We start from the raw sequence: 23,765 nt of genomic DNA, 5'->3' as shown, positions 1-23,765 counted from the left end.
AACTTTGACATATATCCTTTCAGTAGAATTGTCATAACTCGTTCAGCTTTGCCCTGATTGGCCTGAAATTTCGGCAGGTAATTGTGGAAGCGTCAGCGTTTCTAAATATGCAAAAACCATGAAAATCGGTTGGAAAACAACAAAACTGTCAAATCTCCTCGGAAAAGTTGCTGTAACTCCCTCAATTTTGCTCTGATTGGCCTGAAACTTTGACATATATCCCTTCAGTAGAATTGTCATAACTCGTTCAGCTTTGCCCTGATTGGCCTGAAATTTCGGCAGGTAATTGTGGAAGCGTCAGCCTTTCTAAATATGTAAAAACCATGAAAATCGGTTGGAAAACAACAAAACTGTCAAATCTTCTCGGAAAAGTTGCTGTAACTCCCTCAATTTTGCTCTGATTGGCCTGAAACTTTGACATATATCCTTTCAGTAGAATTGTCATAACTCGTTCAGCTTTGCCCTGATTGACCTGAAATTTCGGCAGGTAATTGTGGAAGCGTCAGCGTTTCTAAATATGCAAAAATCATGAAAATCGGTTGGAAAACAACAAAACTGTCAAATCTCCTCGGAAAAGTTGCTGTAACTCCCTCAATTTTGCTCTGATTGGCCTGAAACTTTGACATATATCCCTTCAGTAGAATTGTCATAACTCGTTCAGCTTTGCCCTGATTGGCCTGAAATTTCGGCAGGTAATTGTGGAAGCGTCAGCCTTTCTAAATATGCAAAAACCATGAAAATCGGTTGGAAAACAACAAAACTGTCAAATCTTCTCGGAAAAGTTGCTGTAACTCCCTCAATTTTGCTCTGATTGGCCTGAAACTTTGACATATATCCTTTCAGTAGAATTGTCATAACTCGTTCAGCTTTGCCCTGATTGACCTGAAATTTCGGCAGGTAATTGTGGAAGCGTCAGCGTTTCTAAATATGCAAAAATCATGAAAATCGGTTGGAAAACAACAAAACTGTCAAATCTCCTCGGAAAAGTTGCTGTAACTCCCTCAATTTTGCTCTGATTGGCCTGAAACTTTGACATATATCCTTTCAGTAGAATTGTCATAACTCGTTCAGCTTTGCCCTGATTGGCCTGAAATTTCGGCAGGTAATTGTGGAAGCGTCAGCGTTTCTAAATATGCAAAAACCATGAAAATCGGTTGGAAAACAACAAAACTGTCAAATCTCCTCGGAAAAGTTGCTGTAACTCCCTCAATTTTGCTCTGATTGGCCTGAAACTTTGACATATATCCCTTCAGTAGAATTGTCATAACTCGTTCAGCTTTGCCCTGATTGGCCTGAAATTTCGGCAGGTAATTGTGGAAGCGTCAGCCTTTCTAAATATGCAAAAACCATGAAAATCGGTTGGAAAACAACAAAACTGTCAAATCTTCTCGGAAAAGTTGCTGTAACTCCCTCAATTTTGCTCTGATTGGCCTGAAACTTTGACATATATCCTTTCAGTAGAATTGTCATAACTCGTTCAGCTTTGCCCTGATTGACCTGAAATTTCGGCAGGTAATTGTGGAAGCGTCAGCGTTTCTAAATATGCAAAAATCATGAAAATCGGTTGGAAAACAACAAAACTGTCAAATCTTCTCGGAAAAGTTGCTGTAACTCCCTCAATTTTGCTCTGATTGGCCTGAAACTTTGACATATATCCTTTCAGTAGAATTGTCATAACTCGTTCAGCTTTGCCCTGATTGGCCTGAAATTTCGGCAGGTAATTGTGGAAGCGTCAGCCTTTCTAAATATGCAAAAACCATGAAAATCGGTTGGAAAACAACAAAACTGTCAAATCTTCTCGGAAAAGTTGCTGTAACTCCCTCAATTTTGCTCTGATTGGCCTGAAACTTTGACATATATCCTTTCAGTAGAATTGTCATAACTCGTTCAGCTTTGCCCTGACTGGCTTGAAATTTCGGGAGGTAATTGTGAAAGCGTCAGCCTTTCTTAGTTTCTTTACCTACATTAGTAGGAATTTTTTATTTATATAATACTTTAATAACATTGAATTATTATCTTTTGATAAATTATATTAATTGTTATGATTTATTATATTTATCTTTAATTTTAGCTTTTTTAGTTAAAATACCTATATTTTTGGTTCAATTATGATTACCAAAAGCTCATGTAGAAGCACCTGTTTCTGGTTCAATAATTTTAGCTGGAGTTATATTAAAGTTAGGTGGATATGGGTTATTGCGAGTTTTTTCTTTTTTACAAGTAAGTGGTATTAAATATAATTATATTTGAATTAGAATTAGATTAATTGGGGGTGTTTTAATTAGTTTAGTTTGTTTACGTCAAACTGATTTAAAGGCTTTAATTGCTTATTCTTCTGTCGCTCATATAGGAATTGTTTTAGGGGGTCTTATAACTTTAAGATATTTAGGATTTTGTGGTTCTTATACATTAATAATTGCTCATGGACTTTGTTCTTCAGGACTTTTTTGTTTAGTTAATATTACATATGAACGGTTAGGTAGTCGAAGTTTATTAATTAATAAGGGTTTATTAAATTTTATACCCTCTATAACATTATGATGATTTTTGTTGAGAGCTTGTAATATAGCTGCACCTCCTTCTTTGAATTTATTAGGTGAAATTTGTTTATTAAATAGAATTGTTAGTTGATCTTGATTAACAATAATTTCTTTATCCTTATTATCTTTTTTTAGAGCTGCTTATACTTTATATTTATATGCTTATAGTCAACATGGTAAATTATTTTCTGGAGTTTATTCGTTTAGAGGTGGTAAAATTCGGGAATATTATTTATTATTTTTGCATTGATTTCCTTTAAATTTGTTGATTTTGAAGAGCGATATTTGTATAATTTGACTTTAATTTTATTTAAATAGTTTATTTAAAATATTGATTTGTGGTGTCAATGATATGATTTTTAATCATTTTAAATCGTGAGAAAGTATTTATCTATTTGTAGAATTAGATTTTTGGTTTTAATTTTATTTAGAACTAATTTTTTTTTATTTAGATTGTTAATGTTAATTAAGTATTTTTGTATATTTGTTGAATGAGAAGTAGTTAGATTTAATTCTTGTAGAATTGTTATAACTTTTTTATTTGATTGAATGAGTTTATTATTTATATCTTTTGTTTTGTTAATTTCTTCTTTAGTTATTTATTATAGAAAGGAATATATAGGGGGAGGTGTAAATATTAATCGTTTTATTATACTAGTTCTTATATTTGTTTTGTCTATAATGTTATTAATTATTAGTCCTAATTTAATTAGAATTTTATTAGGATGAGATGGATTGGGGTTAGTTTCTTATTGTTTAGTAATTTATTTTCAAAATGTAAAATCTTATAATGCTGGTATATTAACTGCTTTGTCTAATCGAATTGGAGATGTTGCCTTTTTATTAGCTATTGCTTGAATATTAAATTATGGAAGTTGAAATTATATTTTTTATTTGGAAACAATAAAGAATAGAATTGAAATAGAAATTATTGGTAGCTTAATTATATTAGCTGCTATAACTAAAAGAGCACAAATTCCTTTTTCATCTTGATTACCTGCTGCAATAGCAGCTCCTACTCCTGTTTCTGCATTAGTTCATTCTTCTACTCTTGTTACTGCTGGAATTTATTTATTAATTCGGTTTAATATTTTATTATACAATTCTTGAATAGGTCAAGTTTTACTTTTACTATCTGGTTTAACTATATTTATAGCTGGATTAGGAGCTAATTTTGAATTTGATTTAAAAAAAATATTGCTTTATCTACTTTGAGTCAGTTGGGTTTAATGATAAGAATTTTATCAATAGGGTTTTATAAATTGGCTTTTTTTCATTTATTGAGTCATGCTTTATTTAAAGCATTACTATTTATATGTGCTGGAGCTATTATTCATAATATAAATAATTCACAAGATATTCGTTTGATAGGTGGATTAGGAATTTATATACCTTTAACTTCTGGTTGTTTTAATGTTGCTAATTTAGCTTTATGTGGTATACCTTTTTTAGCTGGATTTTATTCTAAGGATTTAATTTTAGAAATTGTGTCCTTGAGTTATATTAATATATTTTCTTTTTTTCTTTATTTTTTTTCTACTGGACTAACTGTATGTTATTCTTTTCGGTTGGTTTATTATTCTATAACTGGTGAATTGAATTGCGGTTCTTTGAATATACTAAGAGATGAAGGATGAATTATATTACGTGGTATAAGAGGATTATTAATTATAAGTATTATTGGTGGTAGTATACTTAGATGATTAATTTTTCCTACTCCTTATATAATTTGTTTACCAATTTATTTGAAATTATTAACTTTATTTGTTTGTATTGGTGGTGGGTTATTAGGATATTTAATTTCAAATGTATCTTTATTTTATTTTAATAAATCTTTAAATAATTATTTAGTAAGTTATTTTTCTGGTTCAATATGATTTATACCTTATATTTCTACTTATGGTGTAATTAATCCTCCTTTAGTTTTAGGAAGAATTGTTTATAAATCTTTTGATCAAGGATGGTCTGAATTTATAGGAGGACAGAATTTGTATAATAAGTTGATAGAATATTCTCAATTAGTTTATTTTTTACATAATAATAATTTAAAAATTTATCTGTTATTATTTGTTTTATGAATTACTTTTCTTTTTAGATTATTTTTTTTATTTTATTCAAGTAGCTCAAATTGTAGAGTATAACACTGAAGATGTTAGGGTAATTGTTAAATTCTTGAATGTAGTGAATAATTTTTAGTAAATTATATAAATAAAATAACTTATTTGAAATGAAATAAGCTGTTTTCATTGAATTTTTATTTATTTATAATTAATGGATTATTATAAATAATTTATTATTAGTTTTTAAATTAATTTAAGTAATAAAATTTAGTAATTTATAAAAAAAAATATTTTTAATTTTACAATGAAAATGTAATGTTTTTGTTAAACTATATAAATAGAAGTATAAGTGGAATTTAACCATTAAAAGATAAAAGTTAGCAGCTTTTTCTTGAACATCTTACTTCCTTAATTGGAAACTAATTTTCAGTTCTATCATTAACAGTGATATGCCTCTTTTTGGCTTCAATTAAATTTATAATTAAGAATTTATTAAATAAATAGATTAAACTAAATTGTGAATTTTAGAATAAGGGTAGTAAATTACCTAAAATTAGGTCGAAACTAATTGCAATAAATCGCTTCATATTCATTTCTATTTATTAAATTTATAATTAAGAATTTATTAAATAAATAGATTTAATAAGATAGATTGAAAATTCAATACTTTTTGAATGCAAATCAAATGTTATAATTAACTACAATCCTATTTTATTTATATTATTTATAATGTTAGTTAGATCAATTTAATATACCTTGGTTTCATTCGTGATATAAACCAATAATTAAGATTATAATAAAAATAATTGATGTAATTGTTCATATTATAATATTTGATAAATTAATAATTAAAATTATTGGTAAAATTAATGCAATTTCTACATCAAAAATTAAAAAAATAATTGTAATTAGGAAGAATCGTATAGAGAATGGAAGACGTGATGATGATTTTGGGTCAAACCCACATTCAAATGGGGAACATTTTTCACGATCTGCTATACTTTTTTTTGATAAAATAGAAGCTAAAATTATTACAATACTTGTAATTGTTATTAGGATTAGAGCTATAATAATAATTGAAAAAATTATCTATACTACTAATTAGTAGACTTTATGATTGGAAGTCAAATATACTTTATATATTATATAGATATTGTAAATATTAATTATATTACTTTATTATCCTCCTCATCAATAAATTGAAATATATAAAAATAATCAAACAATATCAACGAAATGTCAGTATCAAGCAGCTGCTTCAAAACCGAAATGATGTGTTTTTGAAAAATGATTATTTAAATGTCGGATTAAACAGATTAATAAGAAAGTTGTTCCAATTAATACATGGATTCCATGAAATCCTGTAGCTATAAAAAACGTAGATCCGTAAACTGAGTCAGCAATTGTGAATGGTGCTTCAATGTATTCATATGCTTGTAAAATAGTAAAATATACTCCTAATAATACTGTGAAGAATAACCCTTGTGTAGCTTGAGAATGATTACCTTTTATTAAACTATGATGGGCTCATGTTACAGTTACTCCTGAGGCTAATAAGATAGCTGTATTTAATAAAGGAATTTGAAATGGGTTGAAAGGTTTAATTCCGGCTGGTGGTCATGAAGCTCCTAATTCAATTGTTGGAGATAATCTACTATGAAAAAAAGCTCAAAAAAATGATACAAAAAATAAAACTTCTGATAAAATAAATAAAATTATTCCTCATCGTAGGCCTAATGTTACAGGTAGGGTGTGTAATCCTTGGAAAGTTCCTTCACGAGAAACATCTCGTCATCATTGATAGACAGTTAAAATAGTAATAATATTACCTAATAAGAATAATGAAATATCATATTGATGGAATCATTTAACTAAACCTGAAACTGATGTTATTGCTCCAATAGCTCCTGTTAAAGGTCATGGACTATAATCTACTAAATGGAATGGGTGATTAGCGTGTGTTGACATTATTTAAAATTAATTTACTTCTCTAGAGTATAAAGTACTTAATACTGCAAATACATAGGATTGAATAATTGCTACAGCTGATTCAAGTACTAATAAAGCAATTTGAGCAATAATTAATAGCGAAATAATAGTATATGAAAGTGATGGACCTGTATTTCCTAGAAGAGTTAATAGTAAGTGACCTGCAATTATATTAGCTGCTAATCGTACTGCATACATACATGGTATTAAAATTGCTGGCGTTCCTTGAGGAACTACATAAATGTGCAAATATATGTTGGGTATGATTAATTCAACCATAAATTATAAAACATAATCATAAAGGTAAAGCTAATGTTAAAGTTAATGTTAAATGACTTGTACTTGTGAAAATATAAGGGAATAATCCTATAAAATTATTAAATAAAATTAGTGAAAATAAAGAAACGAAAATAAAAGTTGACCCTGAATGTCCTGTAGATCCTAATAAAGTTTTAAATTCTTTATGTAAAGTTAATAAAATTGAATTTCAGAAAATATGATATCGTGAGGGTATTAATCAATATGTTGAAGGGATTACTATTAATCCTAGAAGAGTTCTTATTCAATTAAGAGATAAATTAAAAATACTTGAGGTGGGGTCAAAAACTGAGAATAAATTTGTTATCATTTTCAATTAAGAGGTTGAGTTGAAGATTTTTTAGTTGAATCAGATTTAGGGGATTGAGGGATTATAGAGTAATAATTTATTATTCTAAAAAGTATAAATGTGATAGAAAAAATAATAAATAAACTTAATCAACCAATTGGGGCTATTTGTGGGATTAAAAAATATTAATAAGTTTAATAATTTTAGTTTGACAAACTAATGTTATATATTTAACTAATTTTTTTTATTATTATTATTAAGTATAATTTATAAATCATTAGAAGTAAGTGCTAATTTACTATTGAGTGGTTTAAGAGACCAGTACTTGCTTTCAGTCATCTAATGATGAATTTACTCTATTTGTAATTCATTTAATAAAATGGTTAACAGGAATACTTTCAATGACAATAGGTATAAAACTATGATTAGCACCACAAATTTCAGAACATTGACCGTAGAATAATCCTGGTCGATTTATTAAAAAATTAATTTGATTTAATCGTCCAGGAGTTCCATCTACCTTTACTCCAAGAGTGGGTACTGTTCATGAGTGGATTACATCTGCGGCTGTTACTAAAATACGAATTTGTGAATTTATTGGTAAAATAACACGATTATCTACATCTAGTAATCGGAATCTATCTACTGTTAATTCATTTGTTGGGATTATATATGCATCAAATTCTACATTTATAAAATCTGAATATTCATAACTTCAGTATCATTGGTGTCCAATAGCTTTTAGAGTTACTGAAGGTTCATTAATTTCGTCAATTAGATATAAAAGTCGTAAAGAAGGAAAAGCAATAAATAATAGAATAATAGCTGGCAAAATTGTTCAAATTACTTCAATAGTTTGTCCATGAAGTAGATTTCGATTTGTATAGGAATTAAAAAATAATATAAATATTAAATAACCTACTAAAGTTGTGATTATTACTAAAATTATAAGGGTGTGATCGTGAAAAAATGATAATTGTTCTATTAAGGGAGAGGCACTATCTTGAAGGCCAAGGGCTGCTCATGTTGTCATTATGTATAAATATGTGTATTATATTATTATATACATATATTTATAATTAAGAATTTATTAAATAAATAAATAATTATTTTATATTTATGATTCTAATAAAAGTGAAATACTTTATATATGGAGCTTAAATCCATTGCACTAATCTGCCATATTAGAAATTAGTTAAAAGTGGCAATTCAGAATAACTATGTTCAGCAGGAGGGGTATTCTGAAGTCATTCAATTGATGAACTTAGTTGTATAGGGTAAATAACTTGTCGTTGGGAAATTATGCTTTCTCAAATAATAAATAAGAAAAATAAAATTCCTAATAGTGAAATAGAAGATCCAATAGTTGAGATAATATTTCATGTTGTATATGCATCTGGATAATCTGAATATCGTCGGGGTATACCTGCTAGTCCTAAAAAATGTTGGGGAAAGAATGTCAAATTTACTCCGATAAATATAATAATAAATTGACTTTTTAATCATCTAGGATTTATATTTAATCCAGTAAGTAGAGGGTATCAGTGAATAAATCCAGCTATAATTGCGAATACTGCTCCTATAGATAATACATAATGAAAGTGTGCTACTACATAATAAGTATCATGTAAAATAATATCTACAGATGAATTAGCAAGTATTACTCCAGTTAATCCTCCTACTGTAAATAGAAACACAAATCCTAGAGCTCATAATATTGCTGGTGAGTAATTTAATTGAGTTCCATGTAGTGTAGCTAATCAACTGAAAATTTTAATTCCTGTTGGTACTGCAATGATTATAGTAGCTGATGTGAAATATGCTCGTGTATCTACGTCTATTCCAACAGTAAACATGTGATGAGCTCATACAATAAATCCTAATAGTCCAATTGCTATTATTGCATAAATTATTCCTAAAGAACCAAATGTTTCCTTTTTACCTGATTCTTGACTAATAATATGAGAAATTATTCCAAATCCAGGTAAAATTAGAATATAAACTTCTGGGTGGCCAAAAAATCAAAATAAATGTTGATATAAAATTGGATCTCCTCCTCCAGCAGGATCAAAAAAAGATGTATTTAAATTTCGGTCAGTTAATAATATAGTAATTGCACCAGCTAGTACTGGTAAAGATAAAAGTAATAATAGTGCTGTTAATACTACAGCTCATACAAATAAAGGTATTCGATCAAATGTTATACCAGTAGATCGTATATTAATTACTGTTGTAATAAAATTTACTGCTCCTAGAATTGATGAAATTCCAGCTAAATGTAATGAAAAAATAGCTAAATCTACTGAAGCTCCTCCATGAGCGATTAGAGATGATAATGGAGGATAAACAGTTCATCCTGTACCAGCTCCGTTTTCTACTATACTACTTACTAGTAATAATGTAAGAGAAGGAGGTAATAATCAAAATCTTATATTATTTATTCGTGGGAATGCTATATCAGGTGCTCCTAATATCAAAGGTACTAATCAATTTCCAAATCCTCCAATTATAATAGGTATTACTATAAAAAAAATTATCACAAATGCGTGAGCTGTTACAATTACATTATAAATTTGATCATCTCCAATTAAGGCTCCTGGATGTCCTAATTCAGTTCGAATTAGAATTCTAAGAGATGTTCCTACTATTCCAGCTCATGCTCCAAAAATAAAATATAATGTTCCAATATCTTTATGATTTGTTGAGAATAATCATTGTTGCGATTAAGACAATTAAAATATTCTTTAATAATTAAATAAGAAATAAATAGATTAAATGGCTGAAGATTAGGCGATAGATTGTAAATCTATTTATAAGAATAAATTCTTTTTAATCAAAAATTTAATTATAATAAATTTAGTTTAAATAACAAAATAAAATTAAATTTATAATTAAGAATTTATTAAATAAATAGATTAAACTAAAACTAAATTTTAAATTTAGAGCTTTATAGTCAATAATGACATTAGACTGCAATTCTAAAGGAGTATAAATATAATATTACTAAGGCTTAAAAGATTTAACTTATATTTATAGCTTTGAAGGTTATTAGTTTACTTAACTTAAAGCCTTTCTTTATTTTATAATAAACTAAAACTTTTATAAAGTATTAAATTTTTGATTTAGCTTATAAGGATATTATAAAGTTAGGTAGATAATAGATACTAAAATTAATCTAAATGTGGAAATAAAAGATAAAATTATTATGCATTTAAATGAAATTTTGTTGACTTGTATATAATTTGTTCAATTATTTTCATTATAGTTTAATATGAAAGCAGCGAAACATAAGCGTAAATAAAAAAATAATGTGATTAGAGTTATTACTGTTATAATTGTTATAAGAGTATATTGATTATTTAAAACTAATAATTGAATAACTAATCATTTTGGTAGAAACCCAATAAATGGTGGAAGACCACCTAAAGATAGTAAATTTAGAAATAACATAAATTTTAAAATTTTTGAGTTAAAAAATGAATTAAATAATTGATTAATATGATATATTTTAAAATTATTGAAGATAAATGTTAAACTAAAGGATAAAAATGTATAAAAACAAAAATAAATTATTCATATTGATTCACTAATTTGTATTGCAGCTAATATTCATCCTAGATGATTAATTGATGAAAATGCTATTAATTTTCGTAAAGATGTTTGATTTAATCCTCCTATTGATCCAATAATTGTTGATAGAACAATAATTGAAAAAATAAAATTATTTTGTTGAATTGTGATATATGAAATTAATATAATTGGGGCAATTTTTTGTCATGTTATTAATACTAAAGCGTTTATTCATGATAATCCCTCTATAACGTTAGGGAATCAAAAATGGAAAGGGGGTGCTCCACTTTTTAATAAAAGAGAAGAATAGATAATTATATCATTATATATTGAATTTGAATGTAGTATAGGGAAATTATTAAGGTATATTATGATAATAGCAAATAATAAAACAGCAGATGCTATTGCTTGAGTTAAAAAATACTTAAGAGAGGCTTCTGTTGATATTAAGTTGTTATCTCTTATTAGGGGGATAAAAGATAATAAATTAATTTCTAAACCTATTCAAGCTCTTAATCAAGAATTAGATGATACTGTAATTAATGTTCCTACTATTAAAATAAAAAAAAATATAATTTTGGCAGAATTATTGAAAATTAAAAAGAAAAGGATTAAAACCTTTATAAATGGGGTATGAACCCAGTAGCTTAATTAGCTTATCTTTTTATTAAATAAATAGATTAAACTATTTGTGATTTATTTTATTATTATTTTTATTAATAATTGTTTTATATTTTGGTGTATGATGCACAAAAGTTTTTGATACTTTTAGAAATAGTTTAATTCTATTAAATATAATGAATGTAAAAGTTATTACATAATTTACCCTATCAAGGTAACCCTTTTTGTCAGGCAATTCATTAAAGGAAAATAACTTATTTGAAATGAAATAAGCTGTTTTCATTGAATTTTTTTTTTTTTTTTTTTTTTTTAATAGTTGATTTATTAAAAACGGGATAAATTTAATTAAATTTACTTATTTTATTATAATAATTAAATATAGTAAATTAATTATTATAATATTTTATTTATCTAGATAATTAAAAATTCCAATATAGACATCTCCGAGAGTTAAAATCACAACTCATATATAAATATATAGATGAATACAAAAAATTTAATTTTTATTATTAATTTATACAAATGCCTAACGTTAGATCAAAGTATGTGCCTATAAATGTAATATACAATTCTGCATTTTCTAATTTAAAGGGGTTTTTTAACAAAATTAATAGGCATCTATTAATTAATTAAATATTTACATACATATAGATATTTATTGATCTAACTTAGTATATGTCTTATTATTATAAAATACATTATTTAGAAAAAAAAATTTTTTAAAATTAAAAAATAAGAGGATTATTTATCAATAAATATTAAAATTTAATAAATATGAAAACGAAAAAAAAAAAAAAAATTTAGTTTAATCTATTTATTTAATAAATTCTTAATTATAAATTTAATTTTATTTTGTTATTTAAACTAAATTTTTTATGCTAAATAATCTAAATTAAATATAATTATTTTATACTCATTAGTTCTATTAATTTATTTGTATTATTTAAGTTTTATTAATTTATTAAATTCAATGAACTTATTTGAAATGAAATAAGCTGTTTTCATTGAATTTTTTTAATGAAAAATAGTAAATTTGATTAGGGGTCTTTTACTTTTAAGGAGGAAATACTAAAATGTTTTATTAAATTGTAAATTTAGTTTAAATATTTTATATACAAATAGTTGTAATTAAGAATTTATTAAATAAATAGATTAAACTAAATTTTTTAATTAATTTTAGTTATTATTAAGTTAATTAATTAATAATTTATATTTATTGTGTTGATTTTATATAAGTAGTTAAATTCAATGAAAACATTTGAAATGAAATAAGCTGTTTTCATTGAATTTTTTTTAATGAGAAACGGTAAATTTGATTAGGGGTCTTTTTACTATCAAGGAGGAATTACTAATTTAGATTTATTTTATAACAAAACTAATTTTATTTTTTTTTTACTTATTTTTGTTAATAATTAAGAATTTATTAAATAAATATTTTAGTTAAATTTATTTAATATTTATTAAAATAAATAACTAATTTATGTTATTAAATAAATAGATTAAACTAAATTTTTTTTAATGTTTTTTAATTTATTTAATTATTAAAGTTTTATTTTGGCTTATGTTTTTGTTATTGATTTATTTTATATGTAAATTTTTGTGTGAAATTTTATTTATTTTAATAATAATTAATTTATTTTTTATTCTCAGTAATTAATTTTATAAATCAAAGAAATTTGGAATTAGTAATTTTATATAGTATTGGCTAAATTTGTGCCAGCAGCCGCGGTTATACAAATAATACAAATAAAATATTTTTGGTAAAAGTTAAATTTTATATAAATAAAATATGTATAATTTTATTAGGTGAAATTTTAAAATTATTTATTTTTATTAAATTTTAATTGAAGCTTGTAAATTTTATAAATAAACTAGGATTAGATACCCTATTATTTAAAATGTAATTAATAAATACTAAGGTAGTAATAGTTATGTTCTTGAAACTTAAAAAATTTGGCGGTATTTTAGTCTATTCAGAGGAACCTGTCCTGTAATTGATAATCCACGATGTACCTAACTTAAATTTGTTTTTCAGTTTATATACCGTCGTTATTAGAATATCTTATTAGAGTAATAATTTTCAATAATTTTTATTAAAATTTATATCAGATCAAGGTGTAGCTTATGTTTAAGTAGAGATGGGTTACAATAAATTTATTTAAATGGATTTAAATTTGAAATTTTTTTTTGAAAGTGGATTTGATAGTAAAATTTTAAAGATTAAAGATTTGATTTTAGCTCTAAAATATGTACATATCGCCCGTCGCTCTTACTATTAAGATAAGATAAGTCGTAACATAGTAGATGTACCGGAAGGTGCCTCTAGAATGACAATTTAAAGCTTATTAAGTAAAGTATTTCATTTACATTGAAAAGATTTTTGTGCAAATCAATATAAATTGAATTTTAATATTTATTTATTAATTTTTTTTATTATTAATATAATTTATTAAAAATAATTATAAAAAATAATGTTTTAGTAAGTTTTAGTGAAAAAATAATTTTAATAATAGTTTATTATGTATTGTGAAAGAATATTGAAATAAATTGAAAAATTTTTAATTAAAAAGAAAATTTAGTTTATTGTACCTTGTGTATCAGGGTTGATTTAATAATTAATAATTATTTATTAATCTCGATTTTATAAGAGTTAATAATTTATTAAAGTTAATGTATCAAAATTATTTTAAATAAATTATTAGAAATGAAATGTTATTCGTTTATAAAGGTATCTAGTTTTTTTAGAAATAAATTTAATTTACAAATTTTTAATTTTTAATTTATTTTTTTAATTTAAAAATTTATTAATTTGAATATTTTAAGGGATAAGCTTTAAAATAAAATATTAAAAATCATTGAATAATTTATTTAAAATGTATGCATAGAATTTAGCAATCATTTATAAGTTTGTTATAAATTATTTTATAATTTATATTATTTAATTTTGTTTTCATTGAATTTATAAAAATTTTTTTATTAATTTTAAAATAAAAAGTAATAATGATCAAATTAGTATATTTAATTATATTGTTAAAATATTTTATACTGAAAAGTTTATATAAAGAACTCGGCAAATTTTATTTATACTCGCCTGTTTAACAAAAACATGTCTTTTTGAATTGATTTTAAAGTCTGACCTGCCCACTGAATAATTTTAAATGGCCGCAGTATTTTGACTGTGCAAAGGTAGCATAATCATTAGTCTTTTAATTGGAGGCTGGTATGAACGGTTGGACGAAGTATAAGCTGTTTCATATAAATTTATAATAGAATTTTATATTTTAGTTAAAAAGCTAAAATTTTATTAAAAGACGAGAAGACCCTATAAATCTTTATATTTAATATAAACTAAATTTTTTTGATTTATTTTATTTTTTTTATATTAATTATTTTGTTGGGGTGATATTAAAATTTAATGAACTTTTAATTTTTTAAAATCATTAATTTATGAATTATTGATCCATTAATATTGATTATAAGATTAAGTTACTTTAGGGATAACAGCGTAATTTTTTTTGAGAGTTCATATCGACAAAAAAGTTTGCGACCTCGATGTTGGATTAAGGTATAATTTTGGGTGTAGCCGTTCAAAAATTAAGTCTGTTCGACTTTTAAATCCTTACATGATCTGAGTTCAGACCGGCGTAAGCCAGGTTGGTTTCTATCTTTAATAAATTGTAATATTTTAGTACGAAAGGACCAAATATTAAAATAATTATATTTTAAATAATAGAATATTATTAATATAAATAAACTATTTTGGCAGATTAGTGCAATAAATTTAGAATTTATTTATGTAGTTTATATTACAAATAGTACTTGATTTTTATGGAAATGATTTTGTCTTTTGTTGGTAGATTAATTTTGGTGATTTGTGTTTTAGTAAGAGTAGCTTTTTTAACTCTTTTGGAACGTAAAGTATTAGGGTATATTCAGATTCGTAAGGGTCCTAATAAGGTTGGTTTAATAGGGATTCCTCAACCTTTTTGTGATGCAATTAAGTTATTTACTAAGGAACAAACCTATCCTCTTTTATCAAATTATATTTCTTATTATTTTTCTCCTATTTTTTCTTTATTTATTTCTTTAATTGTTTGATTATGTATTCCTTTATTTGTAAAATTATTTTCTTTTAATTTAGGTATTTTATTTTTTTTGTGTTGTACTAGATTAGGAGTTTATGCTGTTATAGTAGCTGGTTGATCATCTAATTCTAATTATGCTCTATTAGGTGGGTTGCGAGCTGTTGCTCAAACTATTTCTTATGAAATTAGAATGGCTTTAGTTTTATTATCTTTTGTTTTTTTAATTGGAAGTTATAATATTTTAGATTTTTTTTATTATCAAAATTATATTTGATTTGTTGTTATTATATTTCCAGTTAGACTTGTTTGATTTTGTATTTGTCTAGCTGAAACTAATCGAACACCTTTTGATTTTGCTGAAGGTGAGTCTGAATTAGTTTCAGGGTTTAATATTGAATATAGAAGTGGTGGATTTGCTTTAATTTTTATGGCTGAATATGCTAGAATTTTATTTATAAGTATATTATTTTGTGTAATTTTTTTTGGTTGTGATTTGTTTAATTTAGTGTTTTATTTGAAATTGGTTTTTATTTCATTTGTTTTCATTTGAGTTCGTGGAACTTTACCTCGGTTTCGTTATGATAAATTAATATATTTAGCTTGAAAGTGTTTTTTACCTTTTTCTTTAAATTATTTATTATTTTTTATTGGAGTTAAATTATTTTTAATATATTATATATTGTTAATTGATTTTAGTAAAGTTAATAGGAAATTTTTGTTCCTATATTATGTTTTCAAAACATATGCTTGTTCAAGCTCATTAACTAGTTAATTAAATTATCTCATCATTTATTAATTAGTGGATTAATAATGTAATATAAGAAGTAAACTACTGTTAAAATTTGTCCAACTAGTACATAAGGGTCTTCTACAGGTCGTGCTCCAATTCATGTTAATAGAATTACAGTAACTACTATAATTCAAAATAGAATTTTATTTACAGGATAAAATTGGATTCCTCGGAAGTTTCTTAAATGATAACATGGTAAAATTGCTAGGATTGCAATTGATAAAACTAATGCAATAACTCCTCCTAATTTATTAGGAATAGAACGTAAAATTGCATATGCAAATAGAAAATATCATTCAGGTTGAATGTGTACTGGTGTTACTAGAGGATTAGCAGGAATGAAATTATCGGGATCTTCTAATAAATAAGGGTTAATTAAAGTTAATAATAGAAGTGCTATAATTATAATAATAAATCCTACAATATCTTTGTATGTAAAATATGGATGGAATGGAATTTTATCAATATTAGAATTTAATCCAATTGGGTTATTAGATCCTGTTTGATGTAAAAATAATAGATGAATTAATGTTATTGCTAATACAATAAATGGTAAAATAAAATGAAATGTAAAGAATCGCGTAAGAGTGGCATTATCTACTGCGAATCCTCCTCAAACTCATTGAACTAAATCAATTCCTAAGTAAGGAATTGCAGATAATAGATTTGTAATAACTGTGGCTCCTCAGAAGGATATTTGTCCTCAGGGTAAAACATAACCTATGAATGCTGTTGCTATAACTAAAAATAGAATTAGGACTCCTACTAGTCATGTAGGTGTAAATAAATATGAACCGTAATAGATTCCTCGACCAATATGTAGATAAATACAAATGAAGAAAAATGATGCACCATTAGCATGTAAAGTTCGTAATAATCAACCATAATTTACATCTCGACAAATATGATTAACACTGTTGAAAGCTAAATTAATATCTGCTGTGTAATGTATAGCTAAGAAAAGTCCTGTTAGAATTTGGATAATTAAACATAATCCTAATAGTGATCCGAAGTTTCATCAGGCTGAAATATTAATTGGAGCTGGAAGATCTACTAGAGCATTATTTGCAATTTTGAATAATGGGTGTTGGGTTCGTAAAGGTTTGTTCATTAGTTTAATTTATTAATCGAAGGGGTCCGTAGAATAATTTAGTAATTTTTACTACTGCAATCAATGTAATTAATAAGTAGTTTATTAATAAAATAGTAATTAAATTTGTTGGGTAATTGTATAATTTATGAAGATTTAGAGAATTTTCTTCTGTGAATATATTTAAATTAATTATAGTTTGTATTTCATTATTTTGAATGAAGGATGAAATATATAATTTATCTATAAATCATCTAGTACTTATAAATAAAATGAAAATTAATAGAAATGAATAAGCTGTTTTCATTGAAAGTGTAAATATTTCATTTGATGCTAGGGATGTAGCGTAAATGAATAATACTAATACTCCTCCTAGGAAAATTAAAAATAATACATATGAGAATCAGAATCTTTTAGCCATTAATCCAGTTAGGAGACAAATTTGTAATGTTTGAATTAATAATATTAATCAAATTGCTAATGGATGATTTATTTGAATAAAAATAAGACTAGAAATCAATGTTGTTGAATATAAAGTTAATTGTATAATATCAGGAGGTAGTTTATTTAAAATATTAATTTTGGGGATTAATGATAAAGTTATTTCTTTTCTCTTGAAGTTTTAAAAGATTAATTCTTATTTTTGATTTACAAGACCAATGTTTTTGTTAAACTATTAAAACTAATGTTAATATTATTATATTGGGGATTACCTTGTTTTTTAATTTTAATAGGAGTATTTGTCTTCGTTTTTAATCGTAAACATTTATTGTCTATGCTTTTAAGATTAGAGTATATTGTTTTAAGTTTATTTTTTTTATTATTTATTTATTTAAATTTAATAGATTTTAGAAGATATTTTAGTATAATATTTTTAACTTTTAGTGTTTGTGAAGGGGCTTTGGGTCTTTCAATTTTAGTGTCTATAATTCGAACTCATGGAAATGATTATTTTCAGTCATTTAATGTATTGCAATGTTAAACTTAATTTTTATAATAATTTTTATTATACCTTTTTGTTTTATTATAAATTCATTTTGAACGGTTCAAAATTTACTATTTTTGGTAAGTTTTGTTTTTATTTTAATGAATTATTGTATAAATTATTTTGTAAATATTTCTTATTTTTTGGGGTTTGATATTATTTCATATGGATTAATTCTATTAAGTTTTTGAATTTGTACTCTTATAATTACTTCTAGTGAATCTATTAATAAATATAGTAACTATGAAAACTTTTTTTTAATTAATGTATTAATTTTATTATTATGTTTAGTTTTAACTTTTGGTAGAATAAATTTATTTATGTTTTATTTATTTTTTGAAAGAAGATTGATTCCTACTTTATTTTTAATTTTGGGTTGAGGGTATCAACCCACTTTTGCTCTGATTGGCCTGAAACTTTGACATATATCCCTTCAGTAGAATTGTCATAACTCGTTCAGCTTTGCCCTGATTGGCCTGAAATTTCGGCAGGTAATTGTGGAAGCGTCAGCGTTTCTAAATATGCAAAAACCATGAAAATCGGTTGGAAAACAACAAAACTGTCAAATCTCCTCGGAAAAGTTGCTGTAACTCCCTCAATTTTGCTCTGATTGGCCTGAAACTTTGACATATATCCCTTCAGTAGAATTGTCATAACTCGTTCAGCTTTGCCCTGATTGACCTGAAATTTCGGCAGGTAATTGTGGAAGCGTCAGCCTTTCTAAATATGCAAAAACCATGAAAATCGGTTGGAAAACAACAAAACTGTCAAATCTCCTCGGAAAAGTTGCTGTAACTCCCTCAATTTTGCTCTGATTGGCCTGAAACTTTGACATATATCCTTTCAGTAGAATTGTCATAACTCGCTCAGCTTTGCCCTGACTGGCTTGAAATTTCGGCAGGTAATTGTGGAAGCGTCAGCGTTTCTAAATATGCAAAAACCATGAAAATCGGTTGGAAAACAACAAAACTGTCAAATCTCCTCGGAAAAGTTGCTGTAACTCCCTCAATTTCGCTCTGATTGGCCTGAAACTTTGACATATATCCTTTCAGTAGAATTGTCATAACTCGTTCAGCTTTGCCCTGATTGACCTGAAATTTCGGCAGGTAATTGTGGAAGCGTCAGCGTTTCTAAATATGCAAAAATCATGAAAATCGGTTGGAAAACAACAAAACTGTCAAATCTCCTCGGAAAAGTTGCTGTAACTCCCTCAATTTTGCTCTGATTGGCCTGAAACTTTGACATATATCCCTTCAGCAGAATTGTCATAACTCGTTCAGCTTTGCCCTGATTGGCCTGAAATTTCGGCAGGTAATTGTGGAAGCGTCAGCCTTTCTAAATATGCAAAAACCATGAAAATCGGTTGGAAAACAACAAAACTGTCAAATCTTCTCGGAAAAGTTGCTGTAACTCCCTCAATTTTGCTCTGATTGGCCTGAAACTTTGACATATATCCTTTCAGTAGAATTGTCATAACTCGCTCAGCTTTGCCCTGACTGGCTTGAAATTTCGGCAGGTAATTGTGGAAGCGTCAGCGTTTCTAAATATGCAAAAACCATGAAAATCGGTTGGAAAACAACAAAACTGTCAAATCTCCTCGGAAAAGTTGCTGTAACTCCCTCAATTTTGCTCTGATTGGCCTGAAACTTTGACATATATCCCTTCAGCAGAATTGTCATAACTCGTTCAGCTTTGCCCTGATTGGCCTGAAATTTCGGCAGGTAATTGTGGAAGCGTCAGCCTTTCTAAATATGCAAAAATCATGAAAATCGGTTGGAAAACAACAAAACTGTCAAATCTCCTCGGAAAAGTTGCTGTAACTCCCTCAATTTTGCTCTGATTGGCCTGAAACTTTGACATATATCCTTTCAGTAGAATTGTCATAACTCGCTCAGCTTTGCCCTGACTGGCTTGAAATTTCGGCAGGTAATTGTGGAAGCGTCAGCGTTTCTAAATATGCAAAAACCATGAAAATCGGTTGGAAAACAACAAAACTGTCAAATCTTCTCGGAAAAGTTGCTGTAACTCCCTCAATTTCGCTCTGATTGGCCTGAAACTTTGACATATATCCTTTCAGTAGAATTGTCATAACTCGTTCAGCTTTGCCCTGATTGACCTGAAATTTCGGCAGGTAATTGTGGAAGCGTCAGCGTTTCTAAATATGCAAAAATCATGAAAATCGGTTGGAAAACAACAAAACTGTCAAATCTCCTCGGAAAAGTTGCTGTAACTCCCTCAATTTTGCTCTGATTGGCCTGAAACTTTGACATATATCCTTTCAGTAGAATTGTCATAACTCGCTCAGCTTTGCCCTGACTGGCTTGAAATTTCGGCAGGTAATTGTGGAAGCGTCAGCGTTTCTAAATATGCAAAAACCATGAAAATCGGTTGGAAAACAACAAAACTGTCAAATCTTCTCGGAAAAGTTGCTGTAACTCCCTCAATTTCGCTCTGATTGGCCTGAAACTTTGACATATATCCTTTCAGTAGAATTGTCATAACTCGCTCAGCTTTGCCCTGACTGGCTTGAAATTTCGGCAGGTAATTGTGGAAGCGTCAGCCTTTCTAAATATGCAAAAACCATGAAAATCGGTTGGAAAACAACAAAACTGTCAAATCTCCTCGGAAAAGTTGCTGTAACTCCCTCAATTTTGCTCTGATTGGCCTGAAACTTTGACATATATCCCTTCAGCAGAATTGTCATAACTCGTTCAGCTTTGCCCTGATTGGCCTGAAATTTCGGCAGGTAATTGTGGAAGCGTCAGCCTTTCTAAATATGCAAAAATCATGAAAATCGGTTGGAAAACAACAAAACTGTCAAATCTCCTCGGAAAAGTTGCTGTAACTCCCTCAATTTTGCTCTGATTGGCCTGAAACTTTGACATATATCCTTTCAGTAGAATTGTCATAACTCGCTCAGCTTTGCCCTGACTGGCTTGAAATTTCGGCAGGTAATTGTGGAAGCGTCAGCGTTTCTAAATATGCAAAAACCATGAAAATCGGTTGGAAAACAACAAAACTGTCAAATCTTCTCGGAAAAGTTGCTGTAACTCCCTCAATTTCGCTCTGATTGGCCTGAAACTTTGACATATATCCTTTCAGTAGAATTGTCATAACTCGTTCAGCTTTGCCCTGATTGACCTGAAATTTCGGCAGGTAATTGTGGAAGCGTCAGCGTTTCTAAATATGCAAAAATCATGAAAATCGGTTGGAAAACAACAAAACTGTCAAATCTCCTCGGAAAAGTTGCTGTAACTCCCTCAATTTTGCTCTGATTGGCCTGAAACTTTGACATATATCCCTTCAGCAGAATTGTCATAACTCGTTCAGCTTTGCCCTGACTGGCTTGAAATTTCGGCAGGTAATTGTGGAAGCGTCAGCCTTTCTAAATATGCAAAAATCATGAAAATCGGTTGGAAAACAACAAAACTGTCAAATCTCCTCGGAAAAGTTGCTGTAACTCCCTCAATTTTGCTCTGATTGGCCTGAAACTTTGACATATATCCTTTCAGTAGAATTGTCATAACTCGCTCAGCTTTGCCCTGACTGGCTTGAAATTTCGGCAGGTAATTGTGGAAGCGTCAGCGTTTCTAAATATGCAAAAACCATGAAAATCGGTTGGAAAACAACAAAACTGTCAAATCTTCTCGGAAAAGTTGCTGTAACTCCCTCAATTTCGCTCTGATTGGCCTGAAACTTTGACATATATCCTTTCAGTAGAATTGTCATAACTCGTTCAGCTTTGCCCTGATTGACCTGAAATTTCGGCAGGTAATTGTGGAAGCGTCAGCGTTTCTAAATATGCAAAAACCATGAAAATCGGTTGGAAAACAACAAAACTGTCAAATCTCCTCGGAAAAGTTGCTGTAACTCCCTCAATTTTGCTCTGATTGGCCTGAAACTTTGACATATATCCGTTCAGTAGAATTGCCATAACTCGTTCAGCTTTGCCCTGATTGACCTGAAATTTCGGCAGGTAATTGTGGAAGCGTCAGCGTTTCTAAATATGCAAAAACCATGAAAATCGGTTGGAAAACAACAAAACTGTCAAATCTTCTCGGAAAAGTTGCTGTAACTCCCTCAATTTTGCTCTGATTGGCCTGAAACTTTGACATATATCCCTTCAGCAGAATTGTCATAACTCGTTCAGCTTTGCCCTGACTGGCTTGAAATTTCGGCAGGTAATTGTGGAAGCGTCAGCCTTTCTAAATATGCAAAAACCATGAAAATCGGTTGGAAAACAACAAAACTGTCAAATCTCCTCGGAAAAGTTGCTGTAACTCCCTCAATTTTGCTCTGATTGGCCTGAAACTTTGACATATATCCTTTCAGTAGAATTGTCATAACTCGCTCAGCTTTGCCCTGACTGGCTTGAAATTTCGGCAGGTAATTGTGGAAGCGTCAGCGTTTCTAAATATGCAAAAACCATGAAAATCGGTTGGAAAACAACAAAACTGTCAAATCTTCTCGGAAAAGTTGCTGTAACTCCCTCAATTTCGCTCTGATTGGCCTGAAACTTTGACATATATCCTTTCAGTAGAATTGTCATAACTCGTTCAGCTTTGCCCTGATTGGCCTGAAATTTCGGCAGGTAATTGTGGAAGCGTCAGCCTTTCTAAATATGCAAAAACCATTAAAATCGGTTGGAAAACAACAAAACTGTCAAATCTCCTCGGAAAAGTTGCTGTAACTCCCTCAATTTTGCTCTGATTGGCCTGAAACTTTGACATATATCCTTTCAGTAGAATTGTCATAACTCGCTCAGCTTTGCCCTGACTGGCTTGAAATTTCGGCAGGTAATTGTGGAAGCGTCAGCGTTTCTAAATATGCAAAAACCATGAAAATCGGTTGGAAAACAACAAAACTGTCAAATCTTCTCGGAAAAGTTGCTGTAACTCCCTCAATTTCGCTCTGATTGGCCTGAAACTTTGACATATATCCTTTCAGTAGAATTGTCATAACTCGTTCAGCTTTGCCCTGATTGGCCTGAAATTTCGGCAGGTAATTGTGGAAGCGTCAGCCTTTCTAAATATGCAAAAACCATTAAAATCGGTTGGAAAACAACAAAACTGTCAAATCTTCTCGGAAAAGTTGCTGTAACTCCCTCAATTTTGCTCTGATTGGCCTGAAACTTTGACATATATCCCTTCAGCAGAATTGTCATAACTCGTTCAGCTTTGCCCTGACTGGCTTGAAATTTCGGCAGGTAATTGTGGAAGCGTCAGCCTTTCTAAATATGCAAAAATCATGAAAATCGGTTGGAAAACAACAAAACTGTCAAATCTCCTCGGAAAAGTTGCTGTAACTCCCTCAATTTTGCTCTGATTGGCCTGAAACTTTGACATATATCCTTTCTGTAGAATTGTCATAACTCGCTCAGCTTTGCCCTGACTGGCTTGAAATTTCGGCAGGTAATTGTGGAAGCGTC

The 23,765-nt window shown here is 27.9% G+C and overlaps 6 pseudogenes; 2 read left to right on the top strand and 4 right to left on the bottom strand.

The window, feature by feature from the left end:
* The first annotated feature begins 2,067 nt into the window (after positions 1-2,067).
* Positions 2,068-2,848, top strand: LOC129248106 (NADH-ubiquinone oxidoreductase chain 4-like; annotated as a pseudogene).
* Positions 2,849-3,533: 685 nt separating this feature from the next.
* On the top strand, positions 3,534-4,653 carry LOC129248944 (NADH-ubiquinone oxidoreductase chain 5-like; annotated as a pseudogene).
* Positions 4,654-8,380: 3,727 nt separating this feature from the next.
* Positions 8,381-9,919, bottom strand: LOC129248943 (cytochrome c oxidase subunit 1-like; annotated as a pseudogene).
* Positions 9,920-10,328: 409 nt separating this feature from the next.
* On the bottom strand, positions 10,329-12,034 carry LOC129248942 (NADH-ubiquinone oxidoreductase chain 2-like; annotated as a pseudogene).
* A 4,203-nt stretch (positions 12,035-16,237) lies between these two features.
* On the bottom strand, positions 16,238-17,428 carry LOC129247600 (cytochrome b-like; annotated as a pseudogene).
* LOC129248941 (NADH-ubiquinone oxidoreductase chain 6-like) lies at positions 16,238-17,974 on the bottom strand (annotated as a pseudogene).
* Between the last annotated feature and the right edge of the window lie 5,791 nt (positions 17,975-23,765).

The sequence above is a fragment of the Anastrepha obliqua genome, chromosome 5 (genome assembly GCF_027943255.1).
Source record: "Anastrepha obliqua isolate idAnaObli1 chromosome 5, idAnaObli1_1.0, whole genome shotgun sequence".
NCBI lineage: Eukaryota > Metazoa > Arthropoda > Insecta > Diptera > Tephritidae > Anastrepha > Anastrepha obliqua.
This window is presented reverse-complemented; position numbering and strand designations above follow the sequence as displayed.